Source organism: Trichosurus vulpecula, chromosome 6 (genome assembly GCF_011100635.1).
Source record: "Trichosurus vulpecula isolate mTriVul1 chromosome 6, mTriVul1.pri, whole genome shotgun sequence".
Lineage (NCBI taxonomy): Eukaryota > Metazoa > Chordata > Mammalia > Diprotodontia > Phalangeridae > Trichosurus > Trichosurus vulpecula.
In genome coordinates this window covers 205,560,841-205,569,416 of record NC_050578.1, presented here as the reverse complement: position 1 = coordinate 205,569,416, position 8,576 = coordinate 205,560,841, and the positions used below count along the sequence as shown (strand labels likewise).

The 8,576-nt window shown below is 44.3% G+C and overlaps 1 pseudogene; it reads right to left on the bottom strand.

Annotated features, from left to right (window-relative positions):
- Window positions 1-7,453: 7,453 nt before the first annotated feature.
- LOC118852622 lies at window positions 7,454-7,719 on the bottom strand (annotated as a pseudogene).
- Window positions 7,720-8,576: the final 857 nt, after the last annotated feature.

The following is an 8,576-nucleotide window of genomic DNA, read 5'->3' as shown; positions in this document are numbered from 1 at the left end:
ACAAGGGGTGGAGAAGTGTGTTGGCAACCAAAAATGGGCTCCTTAGCACTTAGTCAACAAGTGGCCTTGACTAGTTTGGCTTTTTCCCCTGAACTGAATGCTGTTTGTATGTTGGACTGGAGTAAGCTTGTCGGCCCCTTCACCTTGCTTCCCTTGCTTAAGCTGATGGAAAGAACCTGTGCTTTCCCGGTCAACCCCTTCACCTTGCTTAAGCAGATTGAAAGAACCTGTGCTTTCCCCGGCGTACCTTCCACCCCCTGCAGAAGCTGGATGGTTAAAAGCAGCTCCCGTTGGAGCCAGAGGCTGCTACAGCCGCAGCCGAAGCAGGAGCTCCCAGTAGCAGAGCTGACCTACGGGAGGAAGCTGAACAAAGACTTCAGGCCAGTGGGTAATCTTTTTACCATAGAGGGGGAAGCATGATTTTGCTTTACGCAATCATGCTTCTCTGTAGCCTCCTGGTTACTCTTTCAAGGCGTACTTATTGGGCCTGGAAGCTTTTGATCAATATAGCAAAATGGGGTTGCTGGTTCATGGGTTGGTTACTGTGGAGCCTAAATATATGTTTTGATTCTTCTGCCTTCTACTTTGAGAGTTTCTTATATCCGGCGGTTCCGAACCTTTCAGACATGTTTATGATCCTCTTTGAGATTATAAACTCTGCCCTCCTAATACACCCCTAAGGAAGGCTGTGCAGACCACAGGACTCCTGGAGGGAGACCAAGTGGTAGCCCCCACTTGTGGGGATAACAGGGCTTCCTAGGGGTTACACTCTGAGGAAGATCACAAGGCTCCCACAGCTCATTGTTTTCCTGGTAGCATGACCTTAGGAAGATCCATGTGATTTGACCATTCTCACCCAAAGAACTCAGGACCAGAGTGTGGGCAGAGGAAGGCATTTATTACATTCCTCAAGAGAGCAGGTGCAGTATTTACTAAGCATACCAACACAGCAGTAGGAGTGAGGGTAACCAGCTCCTCCACTCCTGTTTGAGTTATGGTTAGTTTACATTCTTTACTTTTTTACATATTTTTCTTAAGTTATACAATTTAATAGGCAGGATAGTAAGGATACAGAAGCAAAAGTGAACTTAATTAGTTCTCTCTTCCTTGTCTGAGTTAGGATTAGTCTACATTCTTTACTACCCTACCTTCCCTCTTTAACATATGCAAATTATGCAGAACCTGGGCACTTGACCAGGACCTAACCCTTGAAATGACATGATAAGCTTGGACTGATTCAACTGGTTTAGCCTCTCTAGCTTCCCTGACCCCCGACTGGCCATTGTCTTGGTAGGTAAACTTTAACTTGGCTATGTGGATAACTTCTGTGGGAGCAAAAGCAGATACCATACTATCTTTTCTTACAGTTCATTCATCCATTCATTTACCTTGTCCTAAATTAGGGTATCCTGTAACCTCTTCTGTATTTCAGTGCTCCCTGCCCTCCTCTTGGGTCTGGTTTAAGCCCTCTGCTTGTCCCACTACAGATGACAAGCCTATCACCTTTCAGATTAGCAGAGACCATTCCACTCAGATGCTAATGGCAAGGAAATCACTTTTCAATTATTACTGGTTTGCTTTGTTCTAGTTAGAGCAAGCTTTTCCTGAGCAGAGACTGAGCAGGGGCTCCCCTTGGTCCATTATTAATTGCCAAGTGAATAGGTAATTGCTTTCACATAAAGATGCCTTCAGGTTATTGTTGGATTAACCTTTTTTCAGCTTGTATCCCTTCCCAGTGCTCTTCGTCATGGGTCATGGCAAAGAGAGGAAGAAGAAGCTCCTTAATTTCATTTACAACTTAGTGAGAGAGCTGGAGCCCTGGGCTTTACATTTGCTAAGCCACCAGGACCAACCAAAAGCATTCATCATACAACATGTGACTTTCAGGCCATCTCTGTCACAATAATCAAGGAGCCCAGGTTGCAATGAGAAGCCAGGACAACATTAACCAATATATGGTGCCCAGAAATATTTGACACAAACTTCATTGATTTTACTGTGTTGTTTAAAAAGGGTCATCATTTCCAGTAAAGAGACTAATTTATCAATAACTGTGTACTTAAATAAGTAAATCTGATGGCAATGTAGTGAAAAGACCTGGACTTGGTGTGGGAAGACTTGGGCCCTGGTACCATCTCTGCCAATCACTCATTCATTGCATGAGTTGGATCAAATGCCTTCCCTTCTGTACGTCTCAGTTTCCTCAGACTAAACCTCACTGCAGAATCAATATATTCTAATGGCTCCCTCTTACCTTCAGGATCAAATATAATATCCTATTTGGCAAGTCAGCCCTTCACAGCCTCTCCCCTTTCTACCTTTCCCATCTTTCTTACACTTTTCTCTTCTCCTTGTATTCTGTGATCTGGCTTCAATGACCCTGCTGTTCCTCAAACCACTTATATTATCCTGAGTAAGCCATATCAACTGACTGGATCTCGGTTTCCTCATCTGCAAAATAAGGAAGTTGAAGCAGACGAAAGGTCTTTTTCAGTTCTAATATTCTGTGATTATTAAAAACATGACAAAGAGTGAAGGAAGCCAAAGAGAGAGACTTTATTTCCTAACCCCAAGCCTTGGGAGCTTTGAATAAGACTGACCTTGGCTTTAGGAGAAAGAATGGTTGGCTTTAGCTATAGGTATGGTTGTATATGGTTTGTCCTTAGTTCTCTTAGAGGACCATGACATCAGGGAGATGATGACATGACTTGCAGTGGACTTTGATTTGAGTGAGGGAGGTTTACCAGCCTCTCTCTGTCCTCCACTGGGCCTTGTGACCAGATATTCATCAGGATGACTGGAGATGACCCAGGATGCAATGAGAGGCCCTGGTCCTTTTAGGCTAAGGCCTTTTCATGTACTCACTTAGAGTGAGGTGATGCCCATTCAGTGAATAGGCCTCTTTAAGAAGTGAGTCAAAGGATGGCCCCTTTAATTAGAAAAAAAGAAAAAAAATCAAACTGAGAGAGGAAGACCCTTAGGATTGCTGGCCAAAAGAGAAAAAGTACTATTGACATTCATTCTGAGCCAGAAGGGCCCACATTAGAAAAGAGAAAGAAAGACAGGCAGACAGAAAGAAAGGAAGAAAGAAGAGAGAGAAAGAAAGAGAAAGGAAGGAAAGAAGAAAGATAAGAAAAGAAAAGGGAGGAAGGGAGAAAGAGAGAAAGAAGGGAGGAGGGGAGGAATCTAGCTAGTAAACCCCAAATTAACTGGGCAGCTTCTGGTCATCAAATTTACCTTCCTTTGGGGAAGAGAAGGAGAAGAAGAGGAAGAAGGAGAGGGAGAGGACAAGCTGAGTTACCCAACTGGCAGGGTCCCCATTCAGGCAGCTTGGACTACTCACAGGTCATGTTTGTCCTTCATTTTCGAAGAGAACCATGACATCAGGAAGATGATGACATGACTTGCAGTTGATTTTGATTTAAGTGAGGGAGGGCTGTGCAAAGTCACCAGCCTCACTTTCTTCTCCAGAGTCATCTGGGTCTAGTGGAGGTGGAGTCTTTACCAGGATGTCCATAGGTCCTGGACTAAATGACATCTGTTTACATTGACCAATAATATCAAAGGATTATATGGAGTTTGGAAGGGATCTTGGACTGTGTTTTGTACATAGTGAGACCTGAACACATGCTTGTCGAATTAAATTAAAATGAGATGCTCAAAGTTGTGCATAATGCAGATTACTCAGGCAGAATGTGTGGGATAAGCTGCAGCAAGGAAGATCTAGTAGAAGGAGAAAGACTAGCACAGAGATAAGAAGTGATGGAGGCCTGAACTAATGTGATTTGTGACTAGAGAAAAGAAGAGAGGAGAGATGATCTGACCGTAGGACTGACAATTTACCTAACTATTTTCTTTTGGGAACTAGGTCCCTTTATCTAAACTTTTTATTTCCCCTGGAATAGAACAAAAGGCCCTGCATACAGTAGGACCTTAATAAATGTTACCGGCCTCTTCATATCCGGGATTTCCCAGAAAGTCTAGTAGCAGCCTTGGGTCCAGGCCACCTGCTGTGACCCCTTGACTCCTGACACTTCCCAGGAACGCCCCCCCCCCCCACCATCACTCCAGGATCTAGGTTTCCCACTTCTGGCCTTTACTTTTTCCCCTGGGCCTTCTTCAGGTCTCTGGAGGCCTTTTTCAGGTTGGACTCAACCTAAAATGCTCCCTAATGACAGAAATTAGACCAAAAAGGGTCTTGAGAGATCACCTCTCATTTTACAAATTAGGCCCAAGAGTTGAAATGTGGTTTTTGCCCAAGGTCACACAAAGGCAACTTTGGAACTCAGAAGTCCCATCTTACTATTGTTAGAAACACACTTACATTGTCTAGGAATAAACAATACTCATTGGGAAGCCAGGAATGTTTTAATTATAGATTACATTTATTCCTCCTGAATAGATGGGTACATGCCCGGAACAGGGTGCAGGAGAAAGTACAAAGGACTCAGGTGGACACCAGTCCTTTTATTGGCTTTTCCTGCCAATCTCCTGCCGGGCTCTTCATTGGCCAGATACAACCCCCGACTGCCTAAGTCATGCAGTCCTCAAATGACTTGTTTATTCATGCATACAAGCCTCTGACCTTTCACCAGACCGACCTGAGGCCTGGTTTCTGCTAGATCAGAGCTCTGATTGGAAGTAATTCCAATCAGTCACCTGACTTACATTCTGCTAAAGCTGGGGTGGGGGAGGGGGAGAGGGGCACCTTCAACTCTGTGGAAACAAAACTCCTCCTTCCGTTTCTTATACTATTTTCACATAAGCTAGTATTTTCAGTAGTATTTGGGCAGCAAGGTGGTGTTATGGACAGAGCACTGGGCCTAGAGTCAGGAAGACTTATTTTCAGGTCTGGCTTCAGACACTTCCTAGCTGTATGACCCTGGGCAAGTCACTAAACCCTGTTTGCCTCAGTTTTCTTATCTGTAAAAAAATAAACTGGAAAAGGAAGCGGCAGACCACTCTAGTATCTTTGCCAAGAAACCCAAATGGAATCAGGAAGACAACAAAAATATTTTCGAAGATAACCATCAATCTTGGACAATTTTCACAAGCACTAAGAGAAGGGTCATTTTACCATTTATTCATTTCTTTTAGAAATAAGCATTAAGCTAAGCACTGGGCTAAATTCTGGGCATACAAGGAAAGGCAAAAACATAGTCCCTGCTCTCAAAGAACTTACATTCTAAAAGGGAGAGAGCAGGCAAAAAATCAGGGACATAGTTCACCTATCCCATGTAAATGGGAGGCGATCTCAGAGGAAAGCCTTGGGGATGGGGGATGGGAGTGGTGGAGGGGAGACACCAGTAAAGGTGGGATAAACTGGAAGATGTGATTTGAGTAGAGTCTTAACAGATACTATGGAAGCCAGCCCAACAGGTGAAGAGGAAGAACATTTCCAGTGTAAGGAAGCTTGGCTGGGCCTTTCCACTTTGCCTAAGCACCCCAAATCCCCTACCAAGGGTGGGTGTAGCCTCCTAGCCTCCTTTGATTAACAGCTTAACCAGAAAGGCTGTATCTTTAAAACTTGCCAGATGGAGACTGTCTCAAGACTTCTGTCTTACTCTTTTCAATTGTATCCAGAAGGTGAAGATTACAATTCATCCAAAGTGTGGACACCATGAAAGTACACCAGGGAGAGAACAATTTTCTTTCCTTATTTTCTCTCTTCTCTTTTACCTTCATTCCTAGAAATTGGCCTGGAGGTGTTTGTCTTGTTCTATTATTTGGGATTTTTTTTTTGGTGAAGATACTTCAGCTCATTTTACAGATGAAGAAACTGAGGCAAACAGGGTTAAGTGACTTGCCCAGCGTCACACAGCTGGTAAGCATCTGAGGTCATATTTGAACTCACTTCTTCCTGACCTGTGGCCCAGAGGTCTAATCTCTGTACCACCTATCTCCCCCTGTTCTAGGGCTGTTATAAAGAACTGTCTGGAAACTCTCTCTGCTAATGTATCTATGCTTTGTCTTTGATTTATAGTATTACAACACATCCTGGGGGCACTGAGACAGAAGTCTTGCCCAGGGTCATACACACAGTATGGTAGGACTTGAATCCAGGTCCTGCTTGGACCTGGGCCTGGTCACTGCCACCAACTACCTCATGGGGTCTCTGGTTTGATGGCCCCAGCTTTCCTAAGGTAACTCCTCCTTACACACCTCCTGATTGGGGGATTGACAGTTCAGGCATGCTCATCATGGGGTAAGAGGGAATAGTGGGTCGAGGAAGGACATTGCCTGGGGGGAGGACCTGTACCAGTGAGGTCATGGATTCCCCCTCAAAGTGTAGTTTAAGGAAAGCCTGAGTTTTTAAAAAAATATTTTTTTAAGCAGGGAGAGACTATAGAACAGTCTCCATCCAGTGTTTTATGAGACAGCATCTTTCTCTAGCTCCTCTTGACAGCTATTGATATCACAAACAAACTCAATTTAAGAGAATCTGAAGTGTTTCCTGTTGGATGTCATTAGACAGCTTCTGTTTGATATGACTTAAAATTTTCCCAATTTCATCATGGTGATGGACAAGTCAATTTTCTCTTTATCTGTAAGCTGGGTTTTTTTCCTTCTTTTTCTTTCTGAAGTCCTCAAGGCTCTTCTCAAATCTAATAAGGTGAGGTTTTCATCCTCCCAATGAGACTTGGCTTAGTTGGAAAGAGAAAAAAAATCAACAGCTGAATTCAGTGAAAGTTCTTGGTAATTCTGAAAACCCTCAGACACATCTGGTCAAGCAAGTGCTTTCTATCTGGTGTAAGGGCACACCCCAGCTCTGGCAATACCTGATGCCCGGGTTTTGCTGTTTGCATCTGTTTATTGTCTGTTTACCAAATTTAACCTTCAGGCTAAGAACTGGGTTTTTTTGGTCTTTTATCATAGTGTCTGGTACATAGCAGGTGTTTAATAGAATTTTTCAGTGAATGAATGAAAGTATATGTGAACATAGCATGATGGGGGTGGCAGGAGAAACACAGTATAAGTGTAGAGTGTAAGTTTACACTGTGTAAACACAATATAAGTTTCAAAATAAAGTAAATCAAAGCTCTGTATGTTTATAGAATATGATAAAATAGTATTTCAAATGGCTCTTAATGAAATAAGACTTCATTGGTTTAAAAAAAGGAACCCTTTACTATGGCAGTGAATGTCCTTCTGCCAAAGTTATCCAAATGGAATAAAAGAGACCAAAAGTGGGGGCTTAGAGGGTGGAGAAGCCACTCCAGAAACCTACCTAGGAAGTCGAATAACTATCGCCACTGAAACCTACGGAACAGAAGGCACGGTGAGGTGTGCAGGGAGGCTTGAATTAAAATGATGGTGGAGAGGGGAAGGTGTCTCCAGTGGGGGCGCCAGAAAAAATCTTTCCTTTCGTTGGGAGGGGGAAGGGAGGGAGGGCAGGATTTCGCATTTGGGGGTGCTAACCGTGAAGACCCATCGATGGGGTAAAGCACGGGGCTCACACGAAGGCGTCTCACCATTCCCAAAGATAGCCAAAGCAATCCCGAGACTGCTTGGCATTAACCCCACAGGTGTCTTTGAGCCACTCCAGATAGAGGTCTTCGTCTTTTTTTTCAGCACCAGGAACTGGCCCAGAACCACATAGGCCTCGTCAAAGCCCTCAAGCTTCTTGCCCAGCACTTCTCCGGTGACCGCCAGGCTCACCACGGGCTTCTCCCACATTGCCTCGGCCACGAAGTCCCGGTGCTTCTGGGACTTCGTCATGGCCTCTCAGAACAGACTTGGAGGTGTGTGTGTGTGGGGGGGGAACCACAGAGAGGACACACTCACCTCCGCCCCGCCCCGCAGGGAGGACAAGGATCCCAAACTGTTCTTAATGAAAGCTGCAAGATATGGTTGGGGGTGGGTTGGGGAGAGCAGAGCATTGGGGTGGGACTTAGGGACTAGAGTTCAATCTCTGGTTCATTAGTGGGAGCTTGGGTAAGCCAACCTCTCCGGCTCTCATATTCCCCAGCAGGTTTTGACCATGGGTTAATTTTAAGATGACAGGCAGCATTGATTCAGGCATCATGGTAACCTGTGATGTTGTTGGTACGGGGAACTCTCCTGGGTAAGGAAATTCCCTCTGCTGATGCAGGTCACATCCATCCTCTCTGCAGTTTCTGGTTTTATAGAGTAACCCTGAGTCACTGACAGGTTAAGTGACTTGCTAGGGGTACAGTACTTATAAGAGGTGCCATTTGAACTTCTTGGCACTTCCTGGTGCTATGTTGGGCTCTCTATTCCACTATGCAAGACAGCCCCTACTTCAAAGTTAGCAAATCTACCTATCTATTCATCTATCCATTCATATTCCAACAATATATCCATCTATCTATCCATCCCTCCATTATCCAACTGTATATCCATCCATCTATCCTCTATCTATCTATCTATCCACCCATCCATCCCTCCATCTATCCATCCATCCCTCCATCTATTCATCCATCTATCAATCTATCCATCGATCCATCTATCCATCGATCTATCTATCTATCCATCCATCCATCCATCCCTCCATCTATCCATCCATCTATCCATCGATCCATCTATTCATCCATCCATCCATCCATCTATCTATC